Source organism: Macaca thibetana, chromosome 12 (genome assembly GCF_024542745.1).
Source record: "Macaca thibetana thibetana isolate TM-01 chromosome 12, ASM2454274v1, whole genome shotgun sequence".
NCBI lineage: Eukaryota > Metazoa > Chordata > Mammalia > Primates > Cercopithecidae > Macaca > Macaca thibetana.
This window is the reverse complement of record NC_065589.1, coordinates 17,996,815-18,023,496: the sequence shown is the minus strand read 5'-3', so window position 1 is coordinate 18,023,496 and position 26,682 is coordinate 17,996,815. Positions and strand designations below refer to the sequence as shown.

Sequence of the window (26,682 nt, the reverse complement as noted above, 5' to 3'; positions counted from 1 at the left end):
TCGTGTTTACACATTTTATATGCTAAGCAAACATGTCAGTCAATTTGTCTGACCTAGCTGTGCCCTCTTCCTGAGAACCTGTTACCATTACTTTTGGTGAATGCACAGCAAGCCACATGACCCCGTCCTCCTGGACACAGTGGCTTGGAACAGAGATGAAAGAGACAGAGGAAGAGAGGGAGATACACGTAGAGGCAGAGAGAGGAAAAAAGGGCAAAGCCAGCAGGTAGTCAAAGACCAGTAACCATGTGGCTCCAGTGAGAGAGGGAGGAAAAAGGAAAAAGAGAGAGTACACATTTTGATTTCAGAGATCCTTCCAATTCCTCATTGTAGTTCTGTGAGTGGCCCAGATGTATGTTCTATCCTGATTCTATAAGATAATCTGTGTAACAGAGAAAGCTAATTTCTATAACAGTATCCAACAGAAATAGAATGCAAGCCACATGTGTAATTTAAAATTTTCTAATAGCTACATTAAGAATATTTTAAAAACAAGTGAAATCAATTTTAGTAATATATTTAACCCTATATATAATATTGCTATTCAATATGTAATCAATATAAAAATTATGGAGATGTTTACATTCTTATTTTTATACTAAGTCATTAAATTCTGGTGTGCGTTTTACACTTACAGTGCATCTCAGTTTGGACGACCGAATTCCAAATGCCCGATAACCACATAATAGCTACCCTGTTGGAGAGTGCAGACATAGAACAGTTACTGGAAGGCAGCTGCGCTAGCAGGGGCTACATTTCCTGGCTGTCTTGCATCTAGGAATGACCACATGACTAGTTATTACCAGACCTAAGAGTAGAAGCTATGTGTGTCACTTCCAAAAAGAAGGTGGTTAAGAAGCAGATATGAGGCCGGGCGCGGTGGCTCAAGCCTGTAATCCCAGCACTTTGGGAGGCCGAGACGGGCGGATCACGAGGTCAGGAGATCGAGACCATCCTGGCGAACACGGTGAAACCCCGTCTCTACTAAAAAATACAAAAAAAACTAGCCGGGCGAGGTGGCGGGCGCCTGTAGTCCCAGCTACTCGGGAGGGTGAGGCAGGAGAATGGCGTAAACCCGGGAGGCGGAGCTTGCAGTGAGCTGAGATCCGGCCACTGCACTCCAGCCTGGGTGACAGAGCGAGACTCCGTCTCAAAAAAAAAAAAAAAAAAAAAGAAGCAGATATGAGCTGGGCGCGGTGGCTTATGCCTGTAATCCCAGCACTTTGGGAGGCCGAGGAGGGCGGATCACAAGGTCAGGAGATCGAGACCATCCTGGCTAACACTGTGAAACCCCGACTCTACTAAAAATACAAAAACTTAGTCGGACGTGGTGGCGGGCACCTGTAGTCCCAGCTACTCGGAAGGCTGAGGCAGGAGAATGGCGTGAACCCGGGAGGTGGAGCTTGCAGTGAGCCAAGATTGCGCCACTGCACTGCACTCAGCCTGGGGAACAGAGTGAGACTCCATCTCAAAAATATATATATATATTTATTTTGGATGTTAAGCAAGAAATCAACTTTTCTGGTTTGAACTGCTATATATATTTTTCTGTTTGCTTAGCAGTTTAGCCTATTCTATCGTGTGTGTGTGTATGTGTATAGATATATACATATATACATATATATTTTATAGAGAGAATATATATAGAGAGAGATTTGTACACTCATGTTCATAGAACCATTATTTCTGTATTGCTGTTAAAAGCTTTTTCTATTTCTAGTGGCAAGTGATACTCTAAAATGTGTGTGTATGTGCACACACTAACTACCTTTGGGTTTTGTCAATGGGTAATTTATCTGTGTGTATTTTACCCAGCACCCAGCACATGTTTAGGCTGAAGACTTCTTTTTTTCCCCCCCTTTTTGAGACGGAGTCTCACTCTGTCGCCAGGCTGGAGTGCAGTGGCACAATTTCAGCTCACTGCAACCTCCACCTCCCAGGTTCAAACGATTCTCCTACCTCAGTCTTCCAAGTAGCTGGGACTACAGGCATGCGCCACCACATCCAGCTAATTTTTGTATTTTTAGTAGAGACAGGGTTTCACCATCTTGGCCAGGATGGTCTCTATCTCTTGACCTCGTGATTCGCCTGTCTTGGCCTCCCAAAGTGCTGGGAATACAGGCGTGAGCTACCGTGCCCAGCCAGGCTAAAGACTTTATCTGGAAAAATAAAGCTCTAAAAATAAATTGAGAGGAGAATATGAATGAACTATAAAACTCTTACAAGAAAACGTTGGACAAGATCTTCACAACATTCAATTTGGTGATGATTTATTGTATATAACACCAAAAGCACAGGCAACAAAAGGAAAAATAGACAAACTGGACTTGATGAAAATGTAAACATTTTGTGCATCAAAAGACACTAAACAGAGTAAAAGGTAACCCACGGAATGGAGAAAATGCTTGCAAATCATGTATCTGATCAAAGATTAATATCTAGACTATATGGGGAACTTCTAAAACTCAACAACAACGAAAACTAAACAACCCAATTCAAAAATGGGCAAAGGACTTGAATAGACAGTTCTCCAAAAAAGACATACAAATGGCCAATAAGCATATGAAAAGATGCTCAACATTAATCTTCAGGGAAATGCAAATTAAAACCACAGCGAGATACTACCTTATACCTATTAGGACAGCTACCATAAAAAACAAATAACAAATGAGACAGAAAATAACAACTGTTGGAAAGGATGTGTACAAATTGGAACCCTCGTGCACTGTTGGTGGAATTGTAAAATGGTAGAGCCATTGTAAAAAATACTATGGCAGCTTCTTAAGAAACTAAAAATGGAATTACTGTATGATCCAGCAATTCCACTTATAGGTATATACCAAAAGAAATTGAAAGCAGGATCTTGAAGAGATATTCGTACACCCATGTTCACAGAAGCATTATTCACAATAACTAAAATGTAGATACACCCTAAATGTCCATTGTGGATCAATGAATAAGCAAAATCTACATACTTACTTATTTGTGGAGTATTATTTAGCTGCAAAAAGGAATGAACTCCTGACACATGCTGCAACACAGATGAACCTTGAGAACATTATGCCAAAGGAAAGAAGGCCGGGTGCAGTGGCTCATGCCTGTAATCCCAACACTTTGGGAGGCCGAGGTGGGCAGATCACCTGAGGTCAGGAGTTTGAGACAAGCCTGGTCATCATGGTGAAACCCCGTCTCTGCAAAAAATACAAAAATTAGCAGGGTGTGGTGGCAGGTGCCTGTAATCCCAGCTACTAGGGAGGCTGAGGCAAGAGAATCACTTGAACCCATGAGGCAGAGGTTGCAGTGAGCTGAGATCATGCTATTGCACTCTAGCTTGGGCTAGAGTGAAACTCTATCTAAAACAAAAATTTAAAAATTTTTACAAAAGGAAATAAGCCAATCGAAGAAAAACTAATACTGTATGATTCCATTTATATGAGGCACTTAGCATAGTCAAGATCATAGTGACAGAAAGTAGAATAGTGGTTGCCAGGGATTAGGACGTGGGGAACTGGGGGATCGCTCTTTAATGGGTATAGGGTTTCAGTTTTGTAAGATGAAAAGAGTTCTGGAGATGGATGGGAGTGATGTTTACTCAACAATATAAATATACTTAATACCACTGAACTGTATACTTAAAAATCATTAACATAGTACATTTAATATTATGTATATTCTACCCCAGTAAAAATAATTTATTTTAAAAGTGTTATTTTAAAAAATCAAGAGGAGCATATGATCAAAGGCTTTAGAATTCTGAAAGGTTGGATTAGTAAACATGGAATTAATCTTTGCCAAGAGTTTTTCCAACCTCACTGTATAGCTAGAATAGGAAAGGATTATTAATAAGCATAAACATTTAACATGCTTATTTTCATTATGCAAAAATAATTCTGACAGAATACTTAAAGCTCCAAAGGCACTGTGTTCAGTCCTATGATATTTTCACAGGAAATATATCTGTATTTTTATGGAGGGAGATTCTGAAACGTAAAATTGTTAAATCACTTGCTCAAAGTCATTTGCCCAGTACTTTAAAGTGGGGCTTCTCAACTTCAGCATTATTGACTTTTGGGGCTGGATAATTCTCTGTTGTTGGGGCTGCCCTGTGCATTGTATGATGTTTACCAGCATCCCTGGTCTCTACCCACTAGATGTTGGTAGCACCCCTCCCCTTCAGGTTGTGATAAAAAACTTTGTGGATTAGTTCAACCATTGTGGAAGACAGTGTGGCGATTCCTCAAGGATCTAGAACTAGAAATACCATTTGACCCAGCCATCCCATTACTGGGTATATACCCAAAGGATTATAAATTATGCTGCTATAAAGACACATGCACACGTATGTTTATTGCAGCACTATTCACAATAGCAAAGACTTGGAATCAACCCAAATGTCCATCAGTGACAGATTGGATTAAGAAAATGTGGCACATATACACCATGGAATACTATGCAGCCATAAAAAAGGATGAGTTCATGTCCTTTGTAGGGACATGGATGAAGCTAGAAACCGTCATTCTCAGCAAACTGTCGCAAGGACAGAAAACCAAACACCGCATGTTCTCACTCATAGGTGGGAATTGAACAATGAGATCACTTGGACACAGGAAGTGGAACATCACACACCGGGGCCTGTCGTGGGGTCGGGGGAGGGGGGAGGGATAGCATTAGGAGATATACCTCATGTAAATGACGAGTTAATGGGTGCAGCACACCAATATGGCACATGTATACATATGTAACAAACCTGCACATTATGCACACGTACCCTAGAACTTAAAGTATAATAATAAAAAAAACAAACAGACAAAAAACCTTTGTGGAAATGCGCTCTGGGGGCAGAATCGCTCCAGGTTGAGAACCACTGCTCTAACACCAGCAGCTTCACGAGGTTAGGGAGGCCCACCAGAGTCCCTGGCCTTAGAACTGGGGTTTCAGAAAATAACTGGTCAAGTCAAGGTAGGATCAATTTAGGAGGATCTCACATACCAAATTATCAAAGTAAGGGTAGAGGTGGGAGTTTTGTCATAGTAACAAACTAATCTATCTGTTTTAACTTTGATCAGAGTAGTGCTAGGCGATTGAACTAGGCCTTCTCCTAGTCCTTGGAGGGTAGAACATCTATCCCAGGGCTTAGGATGGGGGGTTAAGCCGCTAGGTGGGGAGGCAGTGAGAACAGGAAAGCAGACAGGTCATGACAAGATAGCAGAGCAAGGCAAGAATCATCTGAGCTGGGACGATTCAGAAAAGTGTAATGGAAGAATTGTCATCTGAGCAGGGGTGTTTTTTTAAAAGCAAAATTCAATGGTTGTAAGGGATGGAAATCCATTCAAATTAATTCCAACTGAAAGATTTATTTTTAGGATATAGCGCACTCACGTAAATGAGACACAGCTGGGAATGGAGCTGCAACTTGAAGAGCTGCTGAGGATCATCATTCCTTTTTCTTTACGTGGCTGCATGATCCTTCTTCTATGCATCATTTTGCAAGTATGCTCTCTTCTGTTTGGCAAACTGACTTTCTTTGCTTACTCTTGGTCTCTGATCATCCATAGCTTTGTCTTGCCCATGACTTTGGTTTGACATAGTGTTGACCTGTGAACAGACCCTAGATGAGCTTTCACAAAGCTTTCTATGTTGAACTGACTCTGTTATTCTCCAGATTCCCAGGAGAAGAATCTGATTGGTTGAATTTGGGTCAGCTATGCACCCAACATGATTAATTCAGCTGAAAGTAGGAGAGGGAGCACATGATCAACACATGGTCACCTCTGCCCATTCCTTTAGCAGCTCTAGTGGAATGAGGTGAAGGATGGCATTTATCAGGGAAGGGAGTTTGGGCAGATACATTTCTTAAGACATATCTACCACAGCCTTAGTGGGTGGGTAAAATGTGGAAGAAATTAACTTCTGTAAGAGGAAATGGCACCAACAAAAGCACAAAACAAAGATATTTTATATATATACACATTCAGTAAATTTTCTAGATTAATTAGACTGATGTTCAAGGATCATTACGTAGTCTGGATTTATTGTAGCCCAAGATATACATAGAGGACAATAAGGTAATGAGGCTGGAGATACATTCTAGTATCAGATTGTCAAGGGCATTTTAAATGCCAGACTGAGGCATTTAGATTTTTTAGGATGTCTCTAATGTCTGAGGATACACCATGGAGGGAAGCTGCCAAGTTTTTCTAGAAAATATTATTTGGTTCCTGGGTAAACCCTAGGATCGAGTCAAGTAGCAGGTTAATTTCATTTTACAGTGCATTGAAAGAGAAATCAATCCACAAATTGAAATAATGTAGAAAGAAGTCTACTTAGATTAAGAGTCTACTTAGTAAGTTAGTAAAAAAAAAAAATAGATTATCTGTTATTTCAACACTTTAAAAATAAAGCTAGTAGATCTCTACAAATGACCTAATTTTTTTTTTTTTTTTTGAGACGGAGTCTCGCTCTGTCGCCCAGGCTGGAGTGCAGTGGCGCGATCTCAGCTCACTGCAAGCTCCGCCTCCCGGGTTCACGCCATTCTCCTGCCTCAGCCTCCCGAGTAGCTGGGACTACAGGCACCCACAACCACGCCCGGCTCATTTTTTGTATTTTTAGTAGAGACAGGGTTTCACCGTGGTCTCGATCTCCTGACCTTGTGATCCGCCCGCCTCGGCCTCCCAAAGTGCTGGGATTACAGGCGTGAGCCACCACGCCCGGCCTACAAATGACCTAATTAAAAATCCAAGCCAAGAAGCCAATAGCCATTACACAACAAATACAGATAACAATGACAACAACAACAGCAGCAGCAGCATTTATAAGGTTTCTTCTATGGGCCCACTACTGTTTTAAGCATTTGTGTGAATGGTATAAGGTAAGTGAATGAGTGTTTTATTCATCTGTTAAACACATATAATCTTTTTCTTTCATGGCCCAGAATCACTGAATCTTAAGAGTTGTGAAGGACTGTGACCTCCATGCCAGGGGCAGAGTCTCCTTTAGAAATATCTGTTAATCCTCTAACAGTTACCAGAGTCTGTCTGGTAATTGGCCATTTACCTAGAACCTAACAGATTCCAGATTATATAGCCCTATGGTTCTGAAGACTGGACAGGCAGTTTCATGTACAGAGGTACAGCTGACTTGCATACTATATGTTGGGCCTTAAAGTCCACATTAGAATATCGAAGTGTTTTGTAAACTGCATGTCTCTATAGAGAATACAAATCTACTCTAGGATTTGGTAAGTCTGCTTCTTGCTTTAAATTTAATGCTAATGGTAAACTGAAAAAGATTTCTAGTGACAGATAATTAGTGATAATGGTAATTACTGGCCTTTATATAGTCTTTCACCCCAACAGACGGCAGAGCACTTACAAAACGAGTGCTTTAAGGCATAATTTCTCCCCCTTCTTAAATAAAAGTTCCTCTAGGGTCAGCAATAGTTTGTATTTAACACACTGCATTATGTTACCCATAACTAAACAACCATTTCCAGACAATTCAGTTAGTCTGTTAATTTGCTTAGCAATTAACTTTGAATGGATTTTTTTGCCCTGAATACATTATAAATCTATGAATGCATGTTTGCCTTGCTTATTTTTCTTATTATTTTATTTAACTTTTGTAAGCCACTGTGGTTACCATCGCATGGATGATTTCCAGGGAGCGGGAGGCTGGGTCACTTAGCAGGCTTACACAGGCCCTGTCTCTATGAACATAAGTTAGCCTCTTGTAGATGGAGCCATCCATCCCCATACATTTGTTGCTGTTTTCATTTGTTTGTTTTGAGACGAAGTCTTGCTCTGTCACCCTGGCAGGAGTGCAGTGGCACAATCTCAGCTCACTGCAACCTCCACCTCCCAGGTTAAAGCAATTCTTCTGCCTCAGCCTACCAAGTAGCTGGGACTACAGGAGCACGCCACCATGCCCAGCTAATTTTTGTATTTTTAGTAGAAACAGAGTTTCACCATGTTGGCCAGACTGGTCTCGAACTCCTGACCTCAAGTGATCTGCCTGCCTCGGCCTCCCAAAGTGCTGTGATAACAGACATGAGCCACTGCGCCTGACCCATCCCCATACATTTGATATCTCTGGGTATTCCTGAATTCCTAGGACTGTACATCAGGATTCATTTTCTGGGGGCTATTTTCCCTATTTCATGTAGAGTTCTAAAGACAATATTAAAAAGTCATCAACGTTTAATCAAAATATATCATACATTTATACTATGAAAGGAAACACAGAGACTCTTTTCTCCATTCTCCCTTTCTTCCCCCATCTCCCCTCTCGGGAAAGATGATTTGGGCTTCGTGTTATGGGATACTTCATGATGTGATCTAGGAAAAAGTCAGGGCAATGCTTTCTAGGCCTAATAAGATGAGGATATTCATTTGTAAGAAATAAAGTCAAAGTTATGTTAATGGGAAGAACATTAATTTCTATTCGTATTCTACCCCCAGATGAAGTTTCAGAAGGAGATGAGTCATTGTGTTGCAGGATGTGTTTGGTTCTGCAGAGGACGTGTTAGGGGAGGGTAGGTGGGGGAGTTGCACCCTGGGAGAATGACTCTCACCTCCTCTCTCCTCTGCTTCTTCCCATCCCTAATCCTTCCTTCCCTGGGGCAGGTGTTCACAGCCTGAGTCAGACCCCAGCTCTCTCTTCTTCAGAGCAGATGATGGCTCTGGGTGGCTAGGGGAGAAAGAAGAGGTGATATGGTGGCTGAAAGCCCAGGACAGGAGGTCTGGATCAGAATCTTACAGCCTTATGGCACCAGGAATGTCATTCTTTTTATCTGGAGCTTCAGCTTCTTCAAACATAAAATAGAATTAATAATTCCCAGTCAGGCATGGTGGCTCACACCTGTAATCCCAGCACTCAGAGGCAGAGGGGGGCGGATCACAAGGTCAGATGATCGAGACCATCCTGGCTAACATGGTGAAATCCCATCTCTACTAAAAATACAAAAAATTAGCCAGGCTTGGTGGCACGTGCCTGTAGTCCTAGCTACTCGAGAGCCTGAGGCAGGAGAATTGCTTGAATCCGGGAGATGGAGGTTGCAGTGAGCCGAGATCGTGCCACTGCACTCCAGCCTGGGCAACAGAGCAAGACTCCATCTCAAAATAATAATAATAATAATAATAATAATTCCCTTGAGCATCATATAACATGCTAAAGCCTTGAGCACATAGCCCCTGGCATGTAATATAAACCCCATCCATGTTAACTATTGTTATTGCTATTGGCATTCCATGCCTGGGATTGTGGAATTGAATTTACTTGATGATTTCTTTAGGGAAGGGTGAAAGTCCTGGGAAAAAATTAGGGAATGGAACAGTGAAGGGGAAAGGGTTAAAAACAGAGAGAGAGAGAGAGGAGACAGGAAACAAGAGAGATGCAGGCAGAGCTCCCTCCGAAAGCTGGCGATTGTCCTCATAAGGCTGTTCCCTTCACCCAGGAAGTGACACATAGAATCCTAGCCACAGTGAAGTTTAAGAGAATTGAACAGCAAGATGAGGGGTGCAGTGTTTGATTCTTCCCCTCATCTCCCTACTCCCTCTGTTCTTTGCAGCCTGGGAGTAAACCCAGAGCGCTAGAGGTAAAGACCTGCTTCTGGAGCTGCAAATTCAGATGGCAGGGGCCACAGAAGTATTTCAAATGTCAGAGGCAGTCAAGTGTGTATCACCTAAAGGCCTTCAGATTCAAATAAAAAACATACCCTCCTTACCAATGATTGCTTGCATGTCTTTGGTTTTGTTTGCAAGCTTTGGCTTCACTCTTCAGGCAGTACCATGCATGGGTGCTTTAGCCAAAGGTCTGAGAGGCAGTGTCCGTAAGAGGAGAGATACAGCTCTCTATGTCCTCTCTGGTTACATAGAACCCTCACTATGGGCCACTGGGAGCCAGAAGAATCACTCTGCAAGCAGTGGGTATCTCTCAGAGAGATGGAGAGAAAAAGTCTACCCTATGGGTTATATAACAATTCACTTTTATTGAGAAAAGCACAATGACTGTTGGCTTGGAACTGTATAGAAGATAGTGAACACAATGAGAATAGCCGAGGAAAGCAGGATGCGTAAGAGACATGGATGAAAGGTGGTGTGTTGCCGTGGTATGGAGTCTTGGATTCTAAAATTACTGAAGCCTCTAAGCCTCACGTTTCTCATCTATAAAATAAGACCATTACTATCACTGTATAGAGATGTTGCACATGTCAAATGAGGCCAATATACGAAAGAAAAGTATTGTGATTTTAAAAAATTTCACTCTCAGTTTATTTGCATATGTATTGGATACACTGTCTGCATATGCTCCCTTTAGACCTTATCACCAAATTGTTCTTTGTTCTGAAAGTTTAGGTTCACCTAATGATCTCCTCCTCAAAAATCACCTGTTTCCCAGATATTTTCAGACGGCTTTGGTTTTTTTCAAAAAAGATGAAATAAATTCCTTTTTTTTTTTTTTTTTTTTTTCCTGCGATGGGGGTCTCATTCTGTTGCCCAGGTTGGAGTGCAGTGACTCCATCACAGCTCACTGCAACATTGAGCTCCTGGGCTCAGGTGATCCTCCTGCCTCAGCCTCCAGAGCAGCTGGGACTACAGACACATGCTACCATGCCCCACAAGTATTTCTGGATCTAAACATTGAAAAGATGCAGGAAAAACATGTTACTATAATCTTATGGGACTGTCATATAGGCGGTCCATCATTGACTGAAACAGTGTTATACGGCACATGACTGTACTTAAATCTGGACTATCCCTGTGACTTGCATTTTTTGTTTGTTTGTTGTTTGTTGTTGTTGTTGTTGTTGTTTTGAGACAGAGTCTTGCTTTGTCACCCAGGCTGGAGTGCAGTGGTGTGATCTCCATTCACTGCAAGCTCCGCTTCCCGGGTTTACACCATTCTCCTGCCTCAGCCTGCCGTGTAGCTGGGACTACAGGCGCCCGCCACCACACCCGGCTCATTTTTTTAAATGTATTTTTAGTAGAGACGGGGTTTCACCGTGTTAGCCAGGATGGTCTCGATCTCCTGACCTCGTGATCCGCTGGTCTCGGCCTTGTTTGTTTGTTTTTTAAGAAAGAGTTTTGCTCTTATCACCCAGGCTGGAGTGCAATGGCACAATTTTGGCTCACTGCAACCTCTGCCTCCTGGGTTCAAGAGATTCTCCTGCCTCAGCCTCCCAAGTAGCTGGGATTACAGGCACCTGCCACCACACCCAGCTAATTTTTGTATTTTTAGCAGAGATGGGGTTTCTCCATGTTGGTCAGGCTGGTCTCAAACTCCTGACCTCAGGTGATCCACCCGCCTCAGCCTCCCAAAGTGCTGGGATTACCGGCATGAGCCACCGCGCCCAACCTGTGACTTGTTTTTATCTGTAAAATGTGACAGTTCAGGATGAGTGTAGTGGCTCACGTCTGTAATCCCAGCACTTTGAGAGCTTGAGGCAGGAGAATTGCCTGAGCCCAGGAGTTCGAGACCAGCCTGGGCAACATAGTGAGACCCCGTCTCTATAAAAAATGAAAAATTAACCGAGTATGATGCCATGGGCCTGTGGTCCCAGCTACTCAGGAGGCTGAGATGAGAGGCTCACTTGAGGCAAGCTTTGGCTTCACTCTTCAGGCAGTACCATGCACGGGTGCTTTAGCCAAAGGTCTGAGAGGCAGTGTCCGTAAGAGGCAGAGACATAGCTCTCTATTTCCTCTCTGGTTACATGGAACCCTCACCATGGGCCACTGGGAGTCAGAAGAATCACTCTGTGAGCAATGGCTATCTCTCAGTGAGAGAGAAAAAGTCTACCCTATGAGTTACATAACAATTCACTTTTATTGAGAAAAACACAATGACTGTTGTCTTGGAATTGTATAGAAGACAGTGAACACAATGAGAAGAATAGCCAAGGAAAGCAGAACGTTTAAGAGACATGGATGGAAGGTAGTGTGTTGCTGGGAGGCCAAGACTGCAGTGACCTGTAATCGTGCCACTGTACTCCAGCCTGGAGATAGAGCAAGACTCTGTCTCAAAAATAAACGTGGCCAGGTGCAGTGGCTCACACCTGTAATCTCAGCACTTTGGGAGGCCAAGGCGGGCAGATCACTTGAAGTCAGGAGTTCAAGATCAGCCTGGCCAACATGGTGAAATCCTGTCTCTACTAAAAATACAAAAATTAGCCAAGCATGGTGACTGGCGCATGTAATCCCAGCTACTCAGAGAGGCTAAGGCAGGAGAATTGCCTGAACCCAGGAGATGGAGGTTGCATTGAGCCAAAATCATGCCTCTGCACTCCAGCCTGGGTGACAGAGTGAGACTTCATCTCAATAAAGTAAAAACAAACATATAAAAAATAAAATGTGACAGTTCAAAGACAAGCAGGAAGAATTCTCTCTTACCTGGGGGAGGGTCAACCTTTTTGTTCTATTTAATATTTAGACCTTCTACTGATTGAATGAGGCCTACTCACATTAGAGAGGGCAATCTGCTTTATTCAGTCTACCTGCTTAAATGTTAATGTCACCCAGAAACTCCTCCATTGACACACTCAGAATAATGTTTGACCAAATATCTGGGCACCTTGTGGCCCAGTCAAGTTGCCATATAAAACTAAATATCAATCACATGGTGTGAAATTGAGAGTTCTGAATTTTTAAAGTCCTCAAAGACGTATTTGAGAGAGAGTACAATGGAATGCCTTCAAAGACCTGAACTCATCACCCTAGATTTTATTTATTTTTTGGTAAATGTTCCTCAAATCCTTAGCAAATCAATATTAAGCATTCATTCAGTGCTTACATATGAAGCATCCTGCCACCATTGGAGGGAATCATGATAAAAGCGATTAAGTGTTGTACTCTTACTATGTGGCTCACCTGATCCAACATGGTACCCATGTACTAACTTACTATTCACTAAAGCCCTTTAGTAGGTATGATTGTCATCACCATTTTAAGGATGAAGAAATGGAGCCACTTGACCAAAGTTAAGGAATTGGCCAAAGTCACAACACAGGAAGCAGGAAAACCGGCCTGCAGAGCCCCTGTTCTTCCCGAATACTAAACAGAACTGCCCAGAAAAATAGAGCCCAGCAACCTCTCTAAGAAAAGGAAGAATAAAAGCTGGCTGCTGGAATGTATGTGTGAGAAAGAGAGAGAGTGCAAGCACGCTGGGATGCTCTTGGACTGTGCTTGTAACCAAGGTCCCTGTGGACAGGAACCACTCCAAACCTTCCTCTGGAAGGGAGACTGCCAGGCATGGTGTGTGTATTAGTGTGCTAGGGCTGCTATAACAAAGTACCACAAACTAGGTGGCTTAAAACTACGGATATTTATTCTCATACAGTTCTGGAGGCCAGAAGGCCAATTTCAAGGTGTCAGCAGGGCGATGCTTCCTCTGAGACTCTGGATAGAATCCCTCCTTGCCTCTTTCTAGTTTCAGATGGTGGCTGTCAATCTTGGTTCTTTGTTTTGCAACTGAGTCACTCCAATCTCTGTCTCTATTATTGTTTGTTTGTTTGTTTTTGAGGTGGGTCTTGCTCTGTTCACCCAGGCTGGAGTGCAGTGGTGCAATCATAGCTCACTGCAGCCTCAAACTCCTGGGCTTAAGGGATCCTCCAGGCTGCCTTTATCTTTAAATGATGGTCTTCCCCTGAGTCTGTTTGCATATCCACATGGCCTTAATATTATATAAGGACACCAGCCATTGGATTTAGGGCCCATTCTAATCCAGTATGACTTCATCTTAACTTGATTATATCTTCAAAGACTCTGTTTACAACTAAGGTCACATTCCTAGTCACTGAGGGTTAGAACTTTTTGGATATAACATTTCTTCTAGAAGATACACCTCAACCCATAACAGATGGAAGTAGGACACTTCACCTGGAAATCAAGAGAATCCTAAATGACAATAACAATTAAATATTTGATATTGTATTTGAATAATTTTAAAAACTTAGATATAATTTACATATCATAAATTCATCCTTTTAAAGTGTACAGGTCAGTGGTTTGTAAAATATTCATAGAGTTGTACGGCCATCATCTCTAATATCAAAACGTTTTCATCACTCCTGTATCCATCAGCCCCCAACCCCTGCCAACCACTAATTTACTTTCTGCAGCTATGAATTTACCTATGCTGGACATTTCATATAAGTGGAATAATATAAATGTGGCTTTTTGCGTCTAGCTCCTTTTGCTTAGCAAAATGTGTTCAAGGTTCATCTATGTGGTTAACAGGTATCAGTACTTTATGCCTTTTCATGGCTGATTAATATTCCATTGCATGGGTATGACACATTTTCTTTATCCATTCATCAACTGATGGACATTTGAGTTATTTCTACTTTTAATTATTTTGTAATAGAGATAAGGTCTCGCTCTGTCACCCAGGCTGGAGTGCAGCAGCCTTGATCTCCTGGGCTCAAGCCATCCTCCCACCTCTGCCTCCCAAGTAGCTAGGAGTACAGACCACACCACCATACCTAGATAATTTTTTAATTTTAACTTTTTAATTTTTTTGTAGAGACAGAGTCCCGAACTCCTGGCCTCAAGCAACTTTCTGTCAAAGTGTTGAGATTCCAGATATGACCCACAGCGCTCAAAACTCCATTTTTTGACTATTATGAATAATGCTGCTATGAAATTAGTGTACAAGTTTTTGTTCATATATGCTGTTTTAGTATTTATGGTGTCCTTTAAGGTCGCTTGTCTCATTGGGCCTCACAAACACTTTGTAAGATAAGACAAATCCTATTTCCATTTTGCCGCTAGGGAAACAGGCTCTCAGAGATAATTGCCTAGTTTGTGCTAGAGTCAGCACACTAATCCAGTCCTGTTTTTTAAAAAATAGCTTAAAAATGTCAAAAGCAGCACAGAATGTTCTGGAAAAGGTGAAACTTGTTGCTTATTTTTAGTTTTGTAAAGATGTGAATATATTTACTCATGCTCATTAGAAAAGCAGTGTCTAGAGTAAGTTACAGATCCAGAAGAAAATGTTGCCATAACAAGTGGTCAGAATTTCCTAAAACAGAGTTAAAACAGAATTATACCCAGGCTGTTGTATAGGAATAGGCACTTCTATTCTTTGTAGTTTTGTGATTTTACTTTCAAGGAAAACGCAGACAGATTGTAGCTGTTCGCAGTTCTAATGGTTCACAGAAAGAAACTGTTTCAGATTATTTTTTTCCTCCTAATTATCATGCATCTTAGAGACATGTTTATGACTAGATTTAAATCTTAACACAGTCTATTAATATTTCAGTTTTGGCATCAGGCACATGAAATAGTATTATTCATGCAAACCTTGCCAAAAGCATTCTGAGTCAAAACCTGACTAAATTAATACAGTCCTTTTTTGATATTTGAATCATCATATATAAAAATTTTGTAGGAGACCTTGGAAACAGTTTAATCCAAATACTTACCCAATGTATGCATTCTGATTCATGAATTGAATGCCCACCCCCCCGCTACCTACTCTCTTATTCTTATGGCCAAAAGCAGGAACACTAATAATAAAGGACAGAAGCCTAACAACAAACAAAAAAATCTTGTTCAATTTTCCTTGCTTGGAATATCTTTCACCACATCATATTCCTGGTGAACTCTGACTTACCCTGAGTTAATTACTCTCACCTTGTATCAATGCTCGTATTCTATTTATCACACTGTATTGAGATTATTTGTTTAAATATGGGTACTCTATCAGATGATGTGATTTAAAACACATTTTGTTAAATCTCCAGCATATAGTAGAATTCCTGGTATAGTCATGCAGTAAAGATTTGTTTTTTTGTTTTTGTTTTTTTGGTTTCTTTGTTTTTTGAGATGGAATCTTGCTCTGTTGTCGGGACTGGAGTTCAGTGGTCCTATCTCAGCGCACTGCAACCTCCACCTCCTGCGTTCCATCGATTCTCCTGCCTCAGCCTCCAGAGTAGCTGGGATTACAGGCGTGTGCCACCATGCTCAGCTAATTTTTTGTATTTTTAGTAGAGACAGGTTTTCACCATGTTGGCCAGGCTGGTCTCAAACTCCTGACCTCAGGTGATCCACCTGCCTTGGCCTTCCAAAGTACTACGATTACAGGCATGAACCACCATGCCCAGCTAAAGATTTGCTGATTTTAGCCAGGCTCCGTGGCTCACGTCTGTAATCCCAGCACTTAGGGAGGCCGAGGCCGGGCAGATAGCTTGAACCCAGGAGTTTGGGACCACTCTGGGCAACACGATGAAAATCTATCTCTATAAAAAAATACAGAAATTAGCTGGGTGTGGTGGCACGCACCTGTAACCTAGTCCCAGCTATTGGAGTAGCTGAGGTAAGAGGATCACTTGCCCTGGGAGGCTGAGGCTACAGTAAGTCCTGATTGTGCCACTGCACTCCAGCCTGGGTGACAAAGCAAGACCCTATATCTAAAAAAAAAAGAAAAAAAAGATTTGTTCATTTGGATGGACTCAGGATCTCAGTAACTCTGAGTTCTGACTGACTGCTGATTGTGAAATCACTATCTGCATTACCATTAACTAACACTTACAAAGCCTCACAGCTAGGAGAACGAAACTGGACCTATAAGATGTATGAAGTATCTTGCACACGGTCCCAGCACTTAGGAAGTGAATGAAGTTTGTAAATTCAAAGTAGAAGTCAAGCCTGGCAAATGTAGATTCAATATTAATGTTGAGAAGACTACCCATGCATACACACGTAATCAATGGGGCGTCAATGTGTGGGATATGTAAAAGGATTAGTGATATTGAGATTGGGCCATGTTATTAGCCAACTTCACAAAGATCAATCAATCCTTCAACATAAAATTACTGAGCAATTATTTTAAAGGTGGGGCCAACAACATTTCCTGACTGATTGGATGTGGTGTAACAGAGAAGGTCAAGAATGCCTCCAATGTTTCTGACCTGGGTCACTGGAGGTATGGAGTTGCCATCCAGTGAGACAGGAGAATCTGTGGTAAGGCAGGTTTGTGGGAGGTGATTACGAGTTAGTCACTAGGCTCTAGAGAGACATTGGGACACCTTAGTGAACAAGATAAGGAAAGATCCAAGCCTCTGACATTACACTCTCATGGATAGTGGGGACAAAAGTGTAATGCATAAGAAAATTATATCAATGTTAAAACAGATGAGAGCTAAGAGAAAACAAAAAGCAGGGTGCAGGGATTGGAGAACTGGGGTGGGAGGTACCTGGAAAAAGTCTGTTTCAAGCAGAGGAAATGGTCAGCTCAACTGCCCTAAGGCAGACAGTGCCTGCCAATTCCTCTAGGGAGGATCCGGGAGTACAGAGTGGCTAGAACACAGTAGCCAGTGAGAGTAAGAGATCCGAGGGGCCAGCGGCCCAGATCATGTATGGCCTGATGGGCCATTGTAAGTGGTTTGTACTACTCTTGTTTAAACAGGGAGTCTTTGGAAATTTTCCTGCAGAGTGACGACATAATCTGATTTATGAATTCAAAGGATTACTCAGGCTGCTGGGTTGAGAATACACTCCGGGAAGGTAGAACAGACCCAGGTGGAAGCAGGGAGAGTTAGAGATGCCATTGCGGTAATCCAGGCAGGGAATCATATGGATTACTGTGCAGGGAGGAGCGTGGGGAGTGAGAAGAACTTGGAGTCTGGATATATCCAAAAAGTAGAGCCAACAGAATTTCCTTACAGATTCAATGTGGAGTGTGATAGAAAAGGGAACCAAGCATCACTCCAAGTTTTTGTTTTATTTTGTTTTGAGACAGAGTTTCACTCTGTCAGCCCAGGCTGGAGTGCACTGGCACAATCTCAAAATCTCGGCTCACTGCAACCACTGCCTCCCGGGTTCAAGTGATTCTCCTGCCTCAGCCTCCCTAGTAGCTGGGACTACAGGCATGTGCCACCACACCTGGCTAATATTTGTATTTTTAGTAGAGACGAGGTTTCACCGTGTTGACCAGGCTTGTCTCGAACTCCTGACCTCAAGTGATCCGCATGCCCCGGCCTCTCAAAGTGCTGGGATTACAGGCATGAGCCACCGCGCCCGGCCTGACTCCAAGGCTTTTGACCTTAGCAACTGGAAAGGATGGAGTTGCCATCTATAAAATAAGGAAGTCTGTGATGGAGGCTTTTTGTGGGGGAAGATCAGGATTCCATTTGGACATGTTAACTTTGAGGTGCTGATTAGACATCCAAGTGATACAAGGGCTATGGGGGAAAAAGGATCATTGGATGAGACGCTGCAGGGGAAACAGTGTCCTCAGGGGAAAGCCATGTTATAGTTACAGCTAGAAAAACAAAGCACTGTGTGTCGGGGGGTGTATTTAGAGATAGAAAGGGAGAGGCCGGGTGCGGTGGCTCATGCCTGTAATCTCAGCACTTTGGGAGGCTGAGGTGGGCAGATCACGAGGTCAGAAGATCAAGACCATCCTGGCCAACATGGTGAAACCCCTTCTCTACTAAAAATACAAAAATTAGCCGGGCCTGTGGTGCGTGCCTGTAGTCCCTGCTACTCGGGAGGCTGAGGCAGGAGAATCGCTTGAACCCGGGAGGCAGAGGTTACAGTGAGCTGAGATTGCACCAGTGCACTGTAGCCTGGGCAACAAGAACGAAAAAAAAAAAAAAAAAGAAAGGTAAAAGGGGGGATATTTAGAGATAGCTTGAGGGTACAGGGATTATTATTATTATTATTATTATTTGAGACGGAGTCTAGCACTGTTGCCTGGGCTGGAGTGCAATGGCACGATCTTGGCTCACTGCAACCTCCACCTTGTGGGTTCAAGTGATTCTCCTGCCTCAGCCTCCTGAGTAGCTGGGACTACAGGTGCACATCACCACGTCCGGCTAATTTTTTGTATTTTTTAATAGAGACGGGGTTTCACCATATTGGCTAGGCTAGTCTTGAACTCCTCACCTCGTGATCTGCCTGCCTCGGCCACCCAAAGTGCTGGGATTACAGGTGTGAGCCACTGCGCCCGGCCTGAGGGTACAGGGATTTTATAAAGGATGGACCATGAATTGCAGAGGGCAGTGTGGAAAAGGTTCTAAGAGCTGGGGAGGAATAGAACTTAGGGCCAGACAGGTGCTGTGCAGAGTGCCATGGGGGTTCGAGTGAGAAAGATTCCAGATGACCTGAGAATCTGGGTCTTATTAGGGTGATTGACATGCACAATATTATGGGACTTGAGATTCATCCAGGGGGATTCATGGCAGTGGTGGTGAGACTTTGCAGGCTGGAGGGCGGAGAAGGAGAGGTATTTCAAGCTCTCTTTTGATCTTATTGGAGGAGAGGAAGACCAGACAAGAGGCATTCCACTGGCCCCTGTTGATGTATTTAAGAACTTCTAGGGAAGACGGATGTTGCTCCTTGCAGGCACCATGTAGTTACTCCTGTTTGTGTAGAAATTGAGACTCAGTTATTAGGTTGGTACAAACATAATTGCCATGTAATTGCAAAAACCGCAATTACTTTTGCATCAACCTAATACATTTAAAGTTTTAAGAAGCAACGTGGGACAAAGAGAAGTTATGTGGGAATTGTTCTTTAAGTATTTGCTATTCTATTAAAATAGAAGCAATCGTTTCATCACAGTCTAAAATCATGACAATCGAAGTTAGTAAGTAACAGAGTCTGTGCCACTTTGATATTGCTCAGATGAATTCCACCCAGGGGACACTGTCAGGGATGTTCTTCAGACTACCAGTGTATCAGTGTATGGAGAAGAATATATTTTTTTTTTTTTTTTTTTAGACGGAGTCTCCATCTGCCGTCTAGGCTGGAGTGCAGTGGCACGATCTCGGCTCACTGCAACCTCTGCCTCCTGGGTTCAGGTAGTTCTCCTGTCTCAGCCCCCTGAGTAGCTGGGAGTACAGGTGCGTACCAACACACCTGGCTAAGTTTTTGTATTTTTAGTAGAGACAGGGTTTCACCATGTTAGCGAGGATGGTCTCAATCTCCTGACCTCATGATCCACCTGCCTTGGCCTCCCAAAGTGCTGGGATTACAGGCATGAGCCACCGTGCCCAGTCGATCATTTTCAAAGGAACTAAACTAGCCATTTCAAAAACCTGAGTTGAAGTCCCACTTTTTAATTAACTAATTGTGAATTTTCATGCTCGTTATTCTCTTTTCATTTTATTCATTTATTTACCTTTTTTTTTTTGAGACAGAGTCTCGCTTTGTCACCCAGGCTAGAGTGCAGTGGCACTCGGCTCACTGCAACCTCTACCTCCTAGGTTCAAGTGATTCTCCTGCCTCAGCCTCCCAAGTAGCTGGGATTACAGGCGTATGCCAAGCCACCGCACCTGGCTAATTTTTTGCATTTTTAGTAGAGACAGGGTTTCACCATGTTGCCCAGACTGGTCTCGAACTCCTTAGCTCAGGCAATCCGCCGGCCTTGGCCTCCCAAAGTACTAAGATTACAGGTGTGAGTCACCTCACCTGACCTCATTATTCACTTTTAAAATATCAGTATAATGAAGCCTCCCTCATAGGTAAATGAAAAATAAAATGTGATATGTATACAAAGAATCACTGTAAACAAAAAAGTAACACAGAAAGATAAGGTGGTATTATAGCGAAAATGTTGTCTATTTTCTATAGTTAATCTATGAATATGATGGAAGTCCCAGAAGCATACTTTAAAATACTCAGTAGATCATGTGCTCCATCATCAGTAGCTAGAGGAACGAGCAGTGGTTCTTTGAAAACGACAATCCCTACTCAGACTCAGAAATATAAGAGAAAAATTTTAAAATACTCAAAATAGAATTATCATCATATGCTTCAGTTAGCAACAGAGACTGTAAAGAATGAGTAAATTTTTAACATTTTTACCTACATTAAAAGTTGATATTGGGACAGGCACGCTGGCTCACGCCTGTAATCCCAGCACTTTGGGAGGCCAAGGAGGGAGGATCACTTGAGGTCAGGAGTTCGAGACCAGCCTGGCCAACATGGTGAAACCTCATCTCTACTAAAAATACAAAAACTAACCAGGGGTGGTGGCACATGCCTATAATCCCAGCTACTTGGGAGACTTAGGCAGGAGAATCGCTTGAACCTGGGAGGCAGAGGTTGCAGTGAGCAGAGATCACACCTCTGGATTCCAGCCTGGGTGACAGATCGAGACTCCCTCTAAAAAAAAAAAAGGCCGGGCGCGGTGGCTCAAGCCTGGACTTTCCAGCCTGGGTGACAGACCATCGAGTGAAACTCCCTCTAGTAAAAAAAAAAAAAAAAGCCGGGCGAGGTGGCGGGTGCCTGAGCAAGCTACTCGGGAGGCTGAGGCAGGGTAAACCCGGGAGGCGGAGCTTGCAGTGAGCCTCCGGCCACTGCACTGTTTGTCAAAACCAAAAAAAAAAAAAAAAAAAAAAAAAAAAAAAAAAAAATGGCAAGGTGAGGTGGCTCCAGCATTTTGGGAGACTGAGGCAGGTGGATCACTTGAGGTCAGGGGTTCGAGACCAGCCTGGCCAACGTGGTTAAACCTCATCTCTACTAAAAATACAAAAATTAGCTGGGCGTGGTGGTGCATGCCTGTAATCCCAGCTACTCTGGAGGCTAAGGAAGGGGAATCGCTTGAACTCAGGTGGTGGAGGTTGCAATGAGACGAGACTGAGCTACTTCACTCCAGCCTATGCAACGGGAGCGAGATTCCATCTCAAAAAAAAAAAAAAAAGTTGATATTAAAGGATTTTTTCAAAGGAAATCATAAACATTACAAGGTTTTATCCTTAAATTAATGCATTTTAGTTAAACATTTCAGACATGCTTTAAAATATTTTTAATTCTGGGCTGGGCACAGTGGTTCACACCTATAATCCCAGAACTTTGGGAGGCTGAGGCATGGATCATGAGATCAGGAGATGGAGACCATGGAGACCATCCTGGTTAACACAGTGAAACCCTGTCTCTGCTAAAAATACAAAAAATTAGCCAGGTGTGGTGGCGGGCGCCTGTAGTCCCAGCTACTCAGGAAGCTGAGGTGGGGGAATGACGTGAACCCGGAAGGCGGAGCTTGCAGTGAGCTGAGATCATACCACTGCATTCTAGCCTGGGTGACAGAGTGACACTCCGTCTCAAAAAAAAAAAAATTAATTTTGATTTTTTTTTTTTTTTAAGACAGTGTCTCATTTTGTCATCCAGGCTGGAATTCAGTCCTGTGATCATGGCTCACTGTAGCCTCAACTTCCTGGGCTCAAGCAATCCTCCCATCTCAGCCCTCCCAGCAGCTGGGACTGCAGGAGTCTGCCACTACATGTGGCTAATTTTTTATTTTTGGTAGACAGAGGTCTCTCTGTGTTGTCCGGGATGGTCTTGAACTCCTGGCCTCAGGAACCCTCCTGCTTTGGACTCCGAAAGTGCTGGGATTAGTGGTGCGAGCCATCACAGCTGGCTCCTTGCTTCTTAATTTGGTCCCCGTTCCTCTATCTGGGTACTTAAGTTCCATAAGTGGTTGACTTTTTCTGTCTAGCTGGCTCTAGGGTCATGAATTGAGCACACTTGATTTATCTGGGCATGCTCAGGTTATATGACTTGCAACCTGGGCGTCCTCTACAACTGAAAAACAACTCATCGGATGGCTGGGTGCGGTGGCTCACGCCTGTAATCCCGGCATTTTGGGAGGCCAAGGGAGGAAGACTACCTGAGGTCAGGAGTTTGAGACCAGCCTGGCCAACGAGGCAGAGACCAGCCTGGCCAACGAGGCACAACCCAGTATGTACTAAAAATACAAAAATTAGCTGGGTGTGGTGGTGGGTACCTGGAATCCCAGCTACTTGGGAGGCTGAGGCAGGAAAATTGCTTGAACCTGGGAGGCGGAGTTTCCAGTGAGTTGAGACTGTGCCATTGCACTCCAGCCTTAGCAACAGGAACGAAACTTCATCTCAAAACAAAAAAAAAAGAAAAAAGAAAAACAACTCATCAGATTTATCATTTTGTTACATTTTCTTATTGACAAGGTTGAATCAGACTGAGCTGGTTCTACAGGTACAGTAGGGTGGAAAGCACTCTTGAGAGATCTTCCAGTCTATCTGCAGCCATTCTGCAAGCCCTTGCTTCAGCTGCACTATCCTTAAGCTATGTCATATGAATGCAACCAAAATCTAACTTTAAAGATATTTCCACTAAAAAAAAAATGTTTTGTGACTGAAAATTGACCTACAGAAACACTCATACTTGGAGAAACTTTCCCATGCCTACTTTACATTTCACATGCGGTAGTTTAAGTTAAACTAGGTGGGAATGGGGAAAGGACACTGCAAATACAAGGGAAAAGAGAGAGGGGAAAGTGTCCAAAAGCATCCAGTGTCTTCACTGAGAAACAGAAGCACAGTTCATGCACACGCCATGGAATGTTTGTGGCATAGCATGTCACTATCGTCTTGGAGAAAAAGTTGGTGCCAACCATGGATCTTCTTATGGGAAGAGCTGTTGGTATAAGCATATCAACTCATTTTGTTTGCAAGTACAAGGCAACCCAAGTCAAATTGCCTTAAATCAGGGGTCCCCAACTTGCAGGCCATGGACCAGTACCAATCTGTGGCCTGTTAGGAAACAGGCCACACAGCAGGAGGTGAGTGGCGGGTGAACGAGCATTTACCAGCAAGCTCTGCCTCCTGTCACATCAGCTGCAGCATTAGATTCTCATAGGAGCGAGAAGCCTATTGTGAAGCGTGCATGTGCGGGATGTAGATTGTGCACTCCTCATGAGAATCTAATGCCTGATGATCTGAGGTGGAACAGTTTCATCCTGAATCCATCTCTCACCCTCCATCCCCCTGTCCTTGGAAAAACTGTCTTCTATGAAACTGGTCCCTGGTGCCAAAAAGATTGGGGACCACTGCTTTAAATAATAAACAAATCCATTGGCCCCCATGACCAGAAGCCCAGACATAGGACAGATTTTCAGTTATGTTCACTTTTGACTCTGGCTCCATTTCCCTGTGCCTTCTCCAGCTCGCTCTGTGCTTCTCCATGGGTCAGCTCCATCCTCAGGCCCGTGGTGAACGGATACACCAATTCCAGATGTGTAATCTGTGAATGACATCATCCAGAAGCAGACAAATAAAACCTTCCAGAAGCTGAGGGTTCTGATTTAGTGGACCCTAACCCGGAGGATGGGGGAAACCTGCAGTATACTTCTCATGACTAGGCAAGAATTTTCACCTGCCCAATGACTGACAAGAGACAGTGATTTACCCTTCAACCAGAGCTCTGGAAGGCCTAAGGGAGGGATGCCTTCTAGATTTGCAATCGGTAATGCCCACCCCTACTGTTTCCTTCTGCAGGATTTTGCTGAAGGTGGGTACCATGTTTTACTCATTCATTTATTTCTCATATCTATCATGGTGGCTGGTACATTGTAATTATTCAATAAATGTCATTGAAAAAAAATTAATAAACGAATACCCGGAAAAGTGCCAAGTCTGATCCATATTTGCCCTGTAGTTTAAAAAAAAAAAAAGTTCAAATAATCCCTGGTTTCCTGAAATTCAAAAGGAAGGCATTTTGGCCAGGTGCAGTGGCTCACACCTGTAATCCCAGCACTTTGGGAGGCTGAGGCAGGCGGATCACGAGGTCAGATGGAGACCATCCTGGCTAACATGGTGAAACCCTGTCTGTATGCAAAATACAAAAAATTAGCCCAGTGTGGTGGTGGGCACCTGTAGTCCCAGCTACGAGGGAGACTGAGGCAGGAGGATGGTGTGAACCTGAGAGGCGGAGCTTGCAGTGAGCCGAGATGACACCACTGCACTCCAGCCAGGACGACAGAGCAACACTCCATCTCAATAAATAAATAAATAAATAAATAAATAAATAAGTAAGTAAATAAAAAATAAAAAATAGGAAGTCATTTTAAAGAACATCCTATCTAGAAGGTACAGGGGAGTATCCAATAATATAATCAGGACTCAAGTTACATAGGATTTTATAATAGACCAGCTGTCAACCATTTAAATAACATTTAGCAGTAAATACACATAAGTGCTACATTTTTTTAACGAACAATTTGGATACTGAATCAAATGAGCTTCTGAATTTCACACAATGGAAGGTTCCAGATTTTCAGCTTACATTAATCGATTTAGAATTATTTTGCTTGGAGATGGGGGGATGGACTCGTGGGCTGGTGGTTTGCAGGCATTTCTTCCAGATTTTAAGATTATATTGAGATTTAGCACTTAGAGGGCTTAATAGAAACTCAACAGAAAGCAACTGGCACCAGTTAGGAACTACTTCCTGCTGATTGCAAGTTTTTTTCTCTACTTTCTTCACAATTTACCCAGGACAATATAAATGTTACAAATTATCAGCATTGATTGGATTACTGTGAGTAGGAGGAAACAGGATATTAATGAATGTTTTGTGGCGGCCTTTCAGACCTGAATCTGCCCAGCCTGTTGCTGCTGTTTGTTAGGGTTGTAGTCTATTTCTTCGCATTGGCGATATCTTGTCCCTGCCAAACGCTTTACAATGTAAACACTTCGACAAGTGGGTGTCTTTGGGAGGAGCCCTTAGTCTTTCATAGCAATAAACTTCAGCACTTCCTCATTTTGGCTGCCTCCTCATTCTGATTCTAAAGAAAACAAACAAGCCTGGCCTCCGCCTCAGCTACTGTGCACCTGCAAGAGGTGAACGGTGATTGTGCCAGTCTAGGCCCTGATGGTCTAACCAGGGTCCAGATTGGCAACTAACAGTGTTTGGTTGAGCCTGTATTTTTTCTTTTTATGGTATTTGGATTTGAATGACTTTAGCTGAGACATGCTTTTTCTGTGCATTGTAAGTCTCACTCTTATTTGACTAATGTGTTTCCATTATGTGCCCAGCTCCTGTAGGCGTTGACCTTGCCTCCCCAGACCAACCCACAGAAGGAAGTGCATAGACATTGAGGCAGAGTTTATTTACGTTAAGTAGGGAAAAGAACAGAGTTAAGCAGATACCTTTTTTTTTTTACCCTCCTAGAATAAACATAGCCATTAGTATTTTCAATCATTGCTTCCAGAACTGTGATGAAACTCGGAAGGACCTTCAAAGCCTGGTTACCATTACACCTACGCATACAGAAGCGTGATTTTGGATTGACTTGGCGCTCAGAGAAGTTTCCTGGGCTGGGCCGGGCGCAGTGGCTCACACCTGTAATCCCAGCACTTTGGGAGGCCGAGGCAGGTGTATCACGAGGTCAGGAGATCGAGACTATCCTGGCCAACATGGTGAAACTCCGTCTCTACTAAAATACAAAATTTAGCTGGGTGTAGTGGCAGGCATCTGAAGTCTCAGCTACTTAGGAGGTTGAGGCAGGAGAATCGCTTGAACCTGGAAGGGGGAGGTTGAAGTGAGCCGAGATCGTGCCACTGCACTCCAGCCTGGCAACAGAGCAAGACTCTGTCTCAAAAAAAAAAAAAAAAAAAAAGACGTTTCCTAGGACTACCTTAAAAACTTAGTTCATCTCATTTTCACACCTGTGAAAAATGAGGAATGTTGTAAGCCAGTCCTTTAGGGCAAGCTTAATTCAGGTCATTTGTGAAGAGATACATCATCTGGTTTTGGAGGAAGAGCAGTGTTTTCTGTATGTACATAAAGCACTATATCACTAAGTGAGAAACACCGTCTTCCGCCCACCTCAATCTTTTTTTCTTTTTTTTTTTAAGTCAGGGTCTCACTGTCACCCAGACTGGAGTGCTGTCGAGATCTTGGCTCACCGCACCTCCGCCTCCCA

The 26,682-nt window shown here is 43.0% G+C and overlaps 1 long non-coding RNA gene across 5 annotated transcripts in view; it reads left to right on the top strand.

The window, feature by feature from the left end:
• LOC126932901 (uncharacterized) overlaps positions 1–26,682 on the top strand; it is a 188,149-nt gene that overhangs the window by 19,787 nt on the left and 141,680 nt on the right. For all 5 annotated transcript variants that reach the window (XR_007718361.1, XR_007718365.1, XR_007718362.1 and 2 more), the window contains one exon: positions 5,364–5,490. This is a non-coding gene — a long non-coding RNA (uncharacterized LOC126932901). The remainder of the gene's footprint in view (positions 1–5,363; positions 5,491–26,682) is intronic.